The sequence below is a fragment of the Leptonychotes weddellii genome, chromosome X, assembly GCF_054177405.1.
Source record: "Leptonychotes weddellii isolate Sample4059 chromosome X, ASM5417740v2, whole genome shotgun sequence".
NCBI lineage: Eukaryota > Metazoa > Chordata > Mammalia > Carnivora > Phocidae > Leptonychotes > Leptonychotes weddellii.
The window spans coordinates 66,190,633-66,201,665 of NC_138385.1; positions in this window are offsets into that span (position 1 = coordinate 66,190,633).

The window sequence follows — 11,033 nt, forward strand, 5'->3', positions numbered from 1 at the left end:
TTTCTCCTCTCTCATTTGTGATTTTATTTATTTGGATATTTTCTCTTTTCTTTTGGTAAGTCTGGCTAGAGTTTTACCAATATTCTTAAGTTTTTCAATGAACCAGCTCCCTATTTCATTGATCTGTTCTATTGTTTTTTTAGTTTCTAGATCATTAATTTCTGCTCTCATCTTTATTATTTCCTTCCATATGCTGGCTTTAAGCTTTGTTTGTTCTTTTTCTACCTCCTTTAGATGTTAGGTTTGGTTGTTTATTTCAGATTTTTCTTGCTTCTTGAGGTAGGCCTGTATTGCTGTGCACTTACCTTTTTGGACGACTTTTGCTTCATCCCCGAAGTTTTGGACCATTGTGTTTTCTTTTTCATTTGTTTTGGTGTGCTTTTTAATTTTTTCTTTGATTCCCTGGTTGACCCATTCATTGTTTAATAGAATGTTGTTTCACCTCCATGTAATTGTGGTCTTTCCAGAATTTTTCTTGTGGTTGACTTCTAGTTTCAGAGCATTGTGGTCAGTAAAAGTGCATGGTATGACTTCAATGTTTTTGTGTTTGTTGAGGCCTGTTTTGTGACTCAGTATGTGATGCAGAATGTCCCATGTGCATTTGAAAAGCATGTGTATCCTGCTATTTTAGGGTGAAATGTTCTGAACATTTAAGTCCATCTTGTCCAGCGTGTCATTCAAGGTCATTGTTTCCTTGTTCAGATGATCTGCCCACTGATGTAAGCAGAGTGTTAAAATCCCCTACTATTATTGTATGATTATCAATTAGTTCGTTTATTTTTGTTATTGTTTCATATATTTGGGTGCTCCCATGTTGCATGCATAAATGTTTAAAATTGTTATATCTTCTTGTTTGGTCTTCCACTTTCCTATGATATACTGCCCTTCCTTTTCTCTTGTTATGTCATTTTTTAACGATTTTATTTATTTATTTATTTATTTATTTATTTATTTATTTATTTATTTATTTTGAGAGAGAGCACATGTTGGGGGAGGGGCTGAGGGGGAGGAAGAGGGAGAGAATCTCTCAAGAAGACTCCATGCTGAGCATGGACCCCAATGTGGGGCTCAATTCCACATCCCTGAGATCATGAACTAAGCTGAAACCAAGAGTTGGACACTCAACCGACTGAGTTACCAAGGTACCCCATTGTTAAGTCTTTTTGTAAAGTCTAGTTTGTCTGATATAAGTATTGCTACTCTGGCTTTCTTTTGACCTCCATTTGTGTGATAAATGTTTCCCCATCCCCTCACTTTCAATCTGCAGGTGTCTTTCGGTCTCTATTGAGTCTCTTGTAGGTAGCATATAGATAGGTCTTTTTTTTTGTCCATTCTGTCACTCTATGTCTTTTGATTGGAATGTTTAATCCATTTACATTCAAAGTGATTACTGATAGATATATATTTATTGCCATTTTATTACTTTTTTGTCATTGTTTCTGGAGATTTCCTCTGTTCTTTTCTTGTCCTTGTCGCTTTTGGTCTCTACTTGCCACTCCTCTTAATATTTTTTGCAGGGCCTGTTTAGAGGTCATGAACTCCTTTTGCTTTTTGTTTGTCTGGGAAACTCTTTATCTCTCCTTGAATTCTGAATGATAGTCTTGCTGGATAGCGTATTTTTGGCTGCAGATTTTTCCATTCAGCTCTTTGAATATATCATGGCACTGCCTTCTGGCTTGCCAAGTTTCTATTGTGAAATCTCCAGCTAGCCTTATGGGCTTTCCTTGTAAGTTAAGGACTCTTTTTGTCTTGCTGCTTTAAAAATTTTTTTTATCGCTATATTTTGCAAAATTAACTATAATATGTCTTGTTGTTGGCCTGCTTTTATTGATTTTGATGAGAGTTCTCTTTGCTTCTTTGATCTGGATATCTTTTTCCTTCCCCAGATTAGTGAAGTTTTCAGCTGTTATTTCTTCAAATAAATTTTCTGTCCCAGTTCTCTCTCTTCTTCTTCTGAGACTCCTATAATACAAATGTTATTACATTTGATGGAGTCACTGAGTTCCCTAAGTCTATTCTCATGTTGCATAATTCTTTCTCTCTTTTGTTGAGCTTCATTGCTTTCTATTACTTAGTCTTCTAGGTCATTAATTTGTTCCTCTGCTTCTTCCAGCCTGGTGTTCATTGCATCAAGCCTGTTTCTAATCTTATTTATTGCATTTTTAATCTCTGATTAAATCATTTTTAAAAAAGATTTTATTTATTTACTTGAGAGAGAGAGAGAGAGACAGAAACAGAGACAGAGCACGAGCAGGGGGGAGGAGGCAGAGGGAGAAGCAGACTCCCTGCGAGCAGGGAGACTGATGCGGGGCTGGATCCCAGGATCTGGAGATCATGACCTGAGCCGAAAGTAGTTGCTTAACCGACTGAGCCACCCAGGCGTCCCTCTGATTAAATCATTTTTAAGTCTTTTATCTCTGTGATGCGGGTCTCACTGATGTCTTGTATTCTTTTCTCAAGCCCAGTGTGTATCCTTATGATTGTCACTTTAAATTCTCCATTAGGCATGTTTCTTATATCTGTTTCACTTTGATTTCTGACCATGGTCTTTTTTAAAAGATTTTATTTATTTATTTATTTATTTATTTATTTGAGAGAGAGAGAGTACAAGTGGGGTGAGGGGCAGAGGGAGAAGCAGACTCTCTGCTCAGTAGGGAGCCCAATGTGGGGCTTGATCCCAGGACTCTGGGATCATGACCTGAGCCAAAGGCAGATGCTCAACCAACTAAGCCACCCAGGCACCCCTCTGACCATGGTCTTATATTGTTCTTTCGTTTGGGATAAATTCTTCTATCTTCACATTTTGTCTGTCTCTGCCTTCTTCTCTGTGTTAGAAAAGCCAGTTATGTCTCCTGCTTCTGAAAGTAATGGCTTTATGATGAAGAGATCATGTAATGCCCAGGGCCTGGTGCTTCAGGGAATATCTCTGGTGTGTGCTGCATGTGCTGTGCTGTTGTGTTTTGGCCACTCTATCCTTCAGGCCAGTCATCTGCATAGGCTCTCCTTGCCTACTATGGGCAGTGTTTGGTCCCTGGTCTGTATGTGGCAAGTTTTAACTACCTGTTCTCTGGTCTGCTTGTGAAATAATACTGTTACCACCTCCAGCAGAACTGAGGCCCTGCAAAAGTCTCCTGTCAGGAGATGTGTGAGCAGGGTTTTGTGCTAGTCTTCTGTGGGAAGGGCCTGGCTTGCTGGAACTGAAGTAAGTGTGACTGAGAAGGGCAGTCCTTTAAGAGTGCATGGGGATGGGGCTTGTAAGCAAGTTAGGCAGCCAGTGTCGGTGCTGTGCTGCTTCCCCTAGGTGGCTCTGTGTTTATGCTGAGGGGCAGGGGAGGGAAATGGTGCCAGGCAGCTCCTTTGTTCCTGAAGAGTTGTCTCCTTGAACGCTGCTTCCCAGGGATGTGCTCTGAGAAGAGCAAATAATCTCCCTACTGCATGCCCCAGGTGCTCTTCAGATTGCTGTTTTCTTGCTGTCTGCCCCTGAGTTGTTTGCCTGCCTTCTCTCTAGGAGCAATTCAGTGTCCTCTGGGTTCTATCCCAGCCAAGCCCACTGACCTTTAAAACTCCACACTTTAAGCCCTGCTGGTTGCAAGAACTCGTGAAATTCAACTCCTCTCATTTTCCAAGCCAATGGCTTTGGGAAATGTTCTTTTTGTGTGTTCCCCTGTGTGCTCCAGTCTCTCTCACCCTTCTCCACAACCAAGGCTCCCTCCTCTCCACAGCATGTGTGATCCTTTCCTCCTCTAAATTTCATCTCTGCACTCCCTACTTTCTTCGATGTGGCATCTTCTCTCCATTTAGTTGTGGAGTTTGTTCTGTCAGTCTTCAGGTTGATTTCTGGGATATTTAGGATGATTTGGTAATTATCTAGTTTTGTTCATAGAATGAGGCTCCTACTCTGCTGCCATCGTCCTCTCCCTGAATAGATTTATTGTATTTGCTATTCTCAATGCAATTAAATACATTATCAATCGGGTTGATGTGCATTTTCCTAAGATCCAGAGCTGGTGTGAAATTCTTAAATAAATCAGTGAACCAAATAAACCCATGGGTCATAGCTGTTTATGCAGATGATGCTCAATCTTTATTTCCAGCCCAGATTTCTTCCCTGAGCTCCAGACCCAGGTCTCCAATTACCTACTGGATATCTCCCTGTGAATGCCCCATAAGCACCTCAAATTCAACAAATATTACTAAACTCATCATCTTCTTTTTTAAAAATTTTATTTATCTATTCGAGAGAGAGCAAGCACGAGTGGGTGGGGGGGGGCAGAGGGAGAGGGAGAAGCAGATTCCCTGCTGAATGGGGAGCCTGATGTGGGGCTCAATCCCAGGACCCTGAGACCATGACCTGAGCTGAAGGCAGATGCTTAACTGACTGAGGCACCCAGGCGGCCTAAACTCGCCATCTTCTTACCCAAACTTGTTTCTTTTCCTATGTTTCCTACCTTAATTGGTGGCATTACCATGTGCACAATGACCTAAGTCAGGAACTAAGCAACAGTCTCTCCTTTCCCTGCTAAATTCCTCCAATTGACTTGACTCTACAACTAAAGGTCTATCAAATCAGTACTCTCTTTTCCATCCCCATGGCCATCTCCTTAATTCTGGCCTCAACATCACTCTTCCTGATTATTCCATTTGCCTCTTTCAGTCAAATTTTCATCCTTCAGTCTACTTGCCACAGTGGCCCCTGGCAATTGTGTCCTGGTAAATGTTTAACAACAGGCTCTCTAGGGGGAAAAAAAGCTTTAATTTGTAGCATTTGTTGACATCCATTATGTAAATATCCCCATTGTGACTGATTTCAAGCTACTAGCATGTCAGTTAGCTTGCAAAATTCCTGAAATTTTAAGAATCATCTGTCTTTGAGCTGGTTGGAGGCAGCTGCAGGAAACCACTGGTATAAATGAATCTTTGTAACATGCAAATTTGACCAAGTTACTCCCTTGATTAAAACTTCAATGACTCTCCCTTACCCAGAGGATAAAACCCAAATTCTTCAGCTCATCATTCACATTCCTTTGTGATTTAGCCACTATAGACATTACCAGCTTCATTTCTCAAACCACCCAAACTACTAGCCTAATGTCCCATCCATTTTGAATTGGATTCACCAGGCTGTTTCACACCTTTGTATCTTTTTTCTTGCTTCTCTCTGCACCTGGTGAACACCTATTTATTTTTCCAGACTCATTTGATGCCCTCAGGTAGAATTGGACATGCTCATATCAAAATCCATTCAGACTTCTGTCATAGTACCTGTAACTTTTTGTTTTATCTGTTCCTTTATGTTTCTTTCTCTGATACCAATCTGTGAAGTTACTTGAAAATGGACAGAGTATCATTCATCCTTATCTCTCTAACACCTAAGGCCATAGCCTGGTCTATAGATACAATTTAATAAATAGCTATTAAAGGGAAAGTTGAGGGCACCTGGGTGGCTCAGTCGTTAAGCGTCTGCCTTCGGCTCAGGTCGTGATCCCGGGGTCCTGGGATCGAGCCCCACATTGGGCTCTCTGCTCGGCGGGGAGCCTGCTTCTCCCTCTCCCACTCTCCCTGCTTGTGTTCCCTCTCTCGCTGTGTTTCTCTCTGTCGAATGGATGGATAAAATCTTTAAAAAAAAAAAATGGAAAGTTGATTTAGACTAAGACTTGAAGGAGTTAAGTGGTGGCTGGACAGACAAGTATGAAGAGGGAATTGCAGGTGAGAGAAAGTGTACATATATACAAGGTATAATAAGAACACTCTCTAACTCCTTAGAAGGCAAGGTGTGTGATGCTCCTGAGGAGTTTTTTAAATATTCCTCTGAATAAGTAAATAAAGAGGCTATTAGTGAGCCTATCACACTGTGGACTTCAATTATGATTAATGGCAACAGTCACTATGATTTTTACACTCCCCACCCCTGGCTCATCTGCCATGGGTACAAAAAATGTGCTGTACTCTGATTATGGAAAATACAAATGCTCCTTCTTTTCCTACTTTTCTTATGAATGATTTTTAAGACTTCTCAGTGTTGATGGTGAGAAGCAGACAGATTTAGGATACATTTTGGAGATTGGGCTTGAGAGGACTTGGTAGATTTGATGTAGAATGTGAAGGAAGGGGAGATATCAAGGATAATTCTTAGGTTATCTAGGTTAACTGGAAAGATGAAATTGTCATTAAGATGAGGAAGACTGCAGGAGGAGCAGGTTTGTTGTGGTGGGAAAATCAAAATTCTATTTTGGACATGCTAAATTAGAGAAGCCTATGAGACAGCCAAGTGGAAAGTTCAGGTAGGCAGTTGAGGACAAAGGTATGGAGTTCAGGATAGGGTTGACTATTTGGGAGTAATTAGTATATAAATGTGTGGTAGTTAAAGTGCAAGGACTGGATGAGATTGTCTGGAGAAATATCTGAGGACTGAGTTCTGAATACTCTAAAGTTTGGGGGCCGGGGGAAAAACACTGGAGTCAGCATAAGACAATGTGAAGGAGCAGCCAGTGAGATAAGAGGAACACTATAAGGTTTCAGTGTTATAAAGACTAAGAGAAGAAAGTATTGTAAGAATAAAATTATTAACTCTATTGAATGTTGGTGTCATAGTCAGTTTGGGCTGCTAAAATAAAATACCATAGACTGCATGGTTTATAAACAGTAGAAATTTATTTCTCACAGTTCTGGGGGTGGAAAGCCAAGATCAGGTTGCCAGTATGGTTGGGTTCTGGTGATAACCCTCTTCCTTGTTGCACACAGCCATTTTCTCCACTTATCTTTACATGGTGGAAAGGGCAAGAGGGTTCTCAAGGACCTCTTTTATAAGGGCACCAATCTCATTCATGAGGGCTTCACCCTCATGACCTAATCATCTCCCAAAGATCCTACCTCCTAATACCATCACATTGGGGATTAGGATTTCAACATATGAATTTTGAGGAGACACATCCAGCCCATAAAAGTTGGAAGTTGTTGAGTAAAATGAGGATGAAGAAGTACTGAATACAGTTGGCAACCTAGAGCTCACTTGTGGCCTTGCCAAGGACAATTTTACTGGAGGAGTAGGGACCAATACCTACTTACAATGAGTTAAGAAGAGAAACGAATGTGACAATAGCTCTACAGTCTCACCTGGCACCATCTGAGGTCAGTGAATATTAACCAAGATCTTTATTTCTTCTTGGGAGACAGTGTATGATACCATACAGATTAAGACAGAGTTTAGAGTCAGACTGCCTGGTTCTAGTTCTGATTTAGCCACTTGCTGGTAGTGTGACATTGACTTCCCTTAGTCCTCAGGGAGGCTCAGTTCTCAGATATTTCTCCAGACAATCTCATCCAGTCCTTGAACTTTAACTACCACCCACTAAGGGAGCAAATGACTTCCCTTCTCTGTGCCTCAGTTTTCTCATTTGTAAAGTGAAAATAGGTTGTTGTGAGATATATAAAAATTAATCTGTGTGACATAGAATAGTGCCTGGCTCCTAATAAGTGCTAAAGAAATGGTAGATCTGATTAATATTTCATTTTTAGCCTTCAGAGAGATCTCTGGATTGGAATCCTGGAGGGCAGGCCTCCAGTCCTATTTCTGCCACAGATGAATGACCATGAGTAATTCACTTAAAAATAAAGAAGCTAAAACAAAATATTTCTAGAAATTCAAGGACCTAGAATAAGTTCTAACCTATGTGGATAGCAACTAACTCAAATTTGAAATGGGTGAAATCATGGTATTTTATACACACACATCCACACTCACAGAAACCACTGGAATTTGAAGGGCCAGATATGAGATCACATTAGTTGCTGAATTTAATGTTATATCAAGTAGGAGGCAGCAGGGTTCAATGAAAAAAGAACCGAACTGGAATGCAAAGGGAAGAAAGAAACAATCAGAACTAACATGGCTCGGGTGTCTACACGGGCTAATCAGGCATTTCACAGCAACCCACCATGGTTAAGTATGATTCTCATTTCACAGGTGAGAAAACTGAGGCTCAGAGAGGGTAGGTAACTAGACCAGAGTGGCACAACTATTGAGTAGAAGAATCAGAATTTGAACTCTGCTATTTTGACTCAAAAGTGCCTGCTTTTTCTACCACTAAGGCAGCCATAATGCTCTGTGGTCAAGAGCATAGGCTTTGGAGGGAGAACACCTAGATTTGATTCTAGCTCCTGCCAGTTATCAGCTGTGTGACCCTGTGCAAGCAACCTCTCTTGTTCATTCGTAAAACAGTGATGATAATAAGACTATTTAATTTTCACCGGCCCCCTGTGAGGATTAAACAGTACTATAAGTGAAGCACTGAGCACATAGTAAGGGATCCATAAATGGTAGCTCACAGTAGTACAGTATTATACTACTCAGGGTTTAGATTCAGGTTTAGCGATTAGTGCACCCAGATAAGTTACTTTACTTCCCTGGGCTCCAGTTTTTATCTCATCTCTAAGGTCCCTTTTATGTTTGTTAAAAACAACAACAAACAACTTGTATTGAGCTATTGGCTTTAAAGGATTTTAATAGGATTTAAATTCAATCCTAATTTTTTTAAGTAAGCTCTAGGCCCAATGTGGGCTTGAACTCACTCTGAGATCAAAAGTCGCATGCTCTACCAATTGAGTCAGACAGGCACCCATCAATCCTAATTTTAAGCATCTTGTGTGAACACTGGCTACTTCCGCTGAGCTGATTGGGGTCACAAAGAGTTTCCTTATATTTGACCTATATCCATCTAAAACTGTTTTTTAAAAAATATTACTATAACCCCTTCTGTGATGTTCTGTCCCTATTTAGCCCTTCATTAGTTAAAAGTACCACATAAACATCTATTATGGAACTAGATATCTAGGTGATTCAATCATTTTGTTGCTTTCATTTCCCCTTTCTAAACACATTCCAGTTGACTAACCTCAGTAGGTTCTGGTGATTATTTCTTTCAGAGATCCCCTTTGAGGTAAACACAAAGGTACATGGAGTTTTTATCAGTAGAGGTCCTCAAAGAATCAAGTAAAACATTTCCTGCTCTGAGAAACACTACATGAACCACCCCCTCTTCAAAATTTGTTTAAAGAGAAAGAAAAAAGCCAAATATATATCACACTGAATATATCTGTAACACATCATACTCTCAAGTATTATTAAAACAATCAACTCATAACATTTACTAAAAGCTCTCAAAACTGGGAGTTAAAGACCAAAGATTTGGCAACAAATGATGGTAAAACAATTGGTTATACATAAGAAAAAACTGAAATTGGAGGCTAATACTATACCATATACAAAATCCAACTCCAGCCTTAATAGACTCTTAAAAATAAAGGCAATATTTTGAGAAAGAAAAAAAAGAACGGCCCTTGATTTTCAGAAGCTGGCCTGGCACTCACAGCTAGGCCATGTTATTCTCATATTTAGACATAAACACAGAACACCCACCTCAGACAAGGTTATGCTGAGACCATAATAAATTGAGACAAAGCAAGGTCATTTCATAATTTTGTCTAAACACTGTGCCAACTCACAAAGTACCAAATGCCCCCTCTCTAGGCCAAAATGAGTGACTTTTACTTACCAATTATAACTTTAGCTTTACGCTATTTTTCTCTCCCCATAGATAAGATTTATTGAGATACCTGATCATAGAATTGCCCCCTCCCACTGTCTGTTGGCATCCAATTTAGAACAAACTCCCACTTTCTTAGGCCCTCCTCCAAATCACTCAACCAAAGTTCAATTCCAGTAAAAGGTTTTTTCTAATCCAATTTTACTGAGACACCCCTGGATTCCTCATGGTGTGTTTTTTTCCTTGTTTCAATTAATAATAAATTCAACTTGTTCAATTTCAGGTGGTCTTTGACTAGAGGGCATTGACAACTTAAAAACCTTGAGCAAAAAATATTGGAGAATATATTTTTACTTTGGGGTAGTGAAGTATTTCTTAAATAATATATAACATCATTAACAATATAGAATAAAATTGATAAATTTGAGTGTGTGTTAGGCAACCTCTTATATGGTCCCAATGATCCCCTCCTTCTGGTTTTCACACTCTTGTAATCCCTATTGTTGGCAGTGGGCTGGGTGTAGTAAATTGCTTTTGATGAATACAATAAGGCAGAAGTGATAGGATTTCACTTCTGAGATTAGGTCATAAAGACTGTGGCTTCTATCTTGGGTTCTCTTTCTCATTCACTCTCCCTCTTAGATTGCTCACCCTCAGAGAAGCCATTTGCCATGTCCTGAGAAAGCTCTACGGAGAAGCATCCATGACAAGCACCAACGTTCATTAACCACCACATAAGTGAGTTTGGAAGTGGTCCTCCCTCAGTCAAGCCTTCAGATGAGACCACAGTCTCAACCAACAGCTTGACTGCAACCTCATGATACACCTTGAGCCGGAGGCTAAACCATTTTCAAATTCCTGACCCACAGAAAATGTGGAATAAAAGTTTGTTGTTTTAAGTTGCTAAGTTCCAAGGTAATTTATTACATATTGATAAGTAGCTAATATAGACCACATTAAAATTAAGGATTTTGGTTCATCAAAAGACATGCTATTAAAGTGAGAAACTACAAAGCTATAAATTGTGAGGAGAATATTTGAAATACACATGCTTGTCAAAGGACTGATAACCAGAATATAAATCAAGAACTTCCACAGATGAGAATGGGAAAAAAATTGCTCAATAGACAAATGGGCAAAAGACAAAGATAGGCATTTCACAGAGTGAGAAAGAGGAATGTCAAATAAGTATATGAAAGGACACTCAACCTCATTAATAATCAGACCAAGGCAAAATAAGATCTCATTTTACTCATTAAACTGCCAAAAGTTAAGAAGTCTGCCAATACGAAGTAATAGAAAGGGGAATGTTTATATACTACTGGTGGGAATGTAAACTGAGACAACCATTTCAGAAATATTTTGGTATTACCTAACTAATAAAGCTGAGCATGCCCATATTCTACAATCTGGACACTTCAATCTTAGGTATATGCCCTGGTAAAAGTCTTTCATGAGTGCCCCATGAAACATGTTCACAGCAACACTATT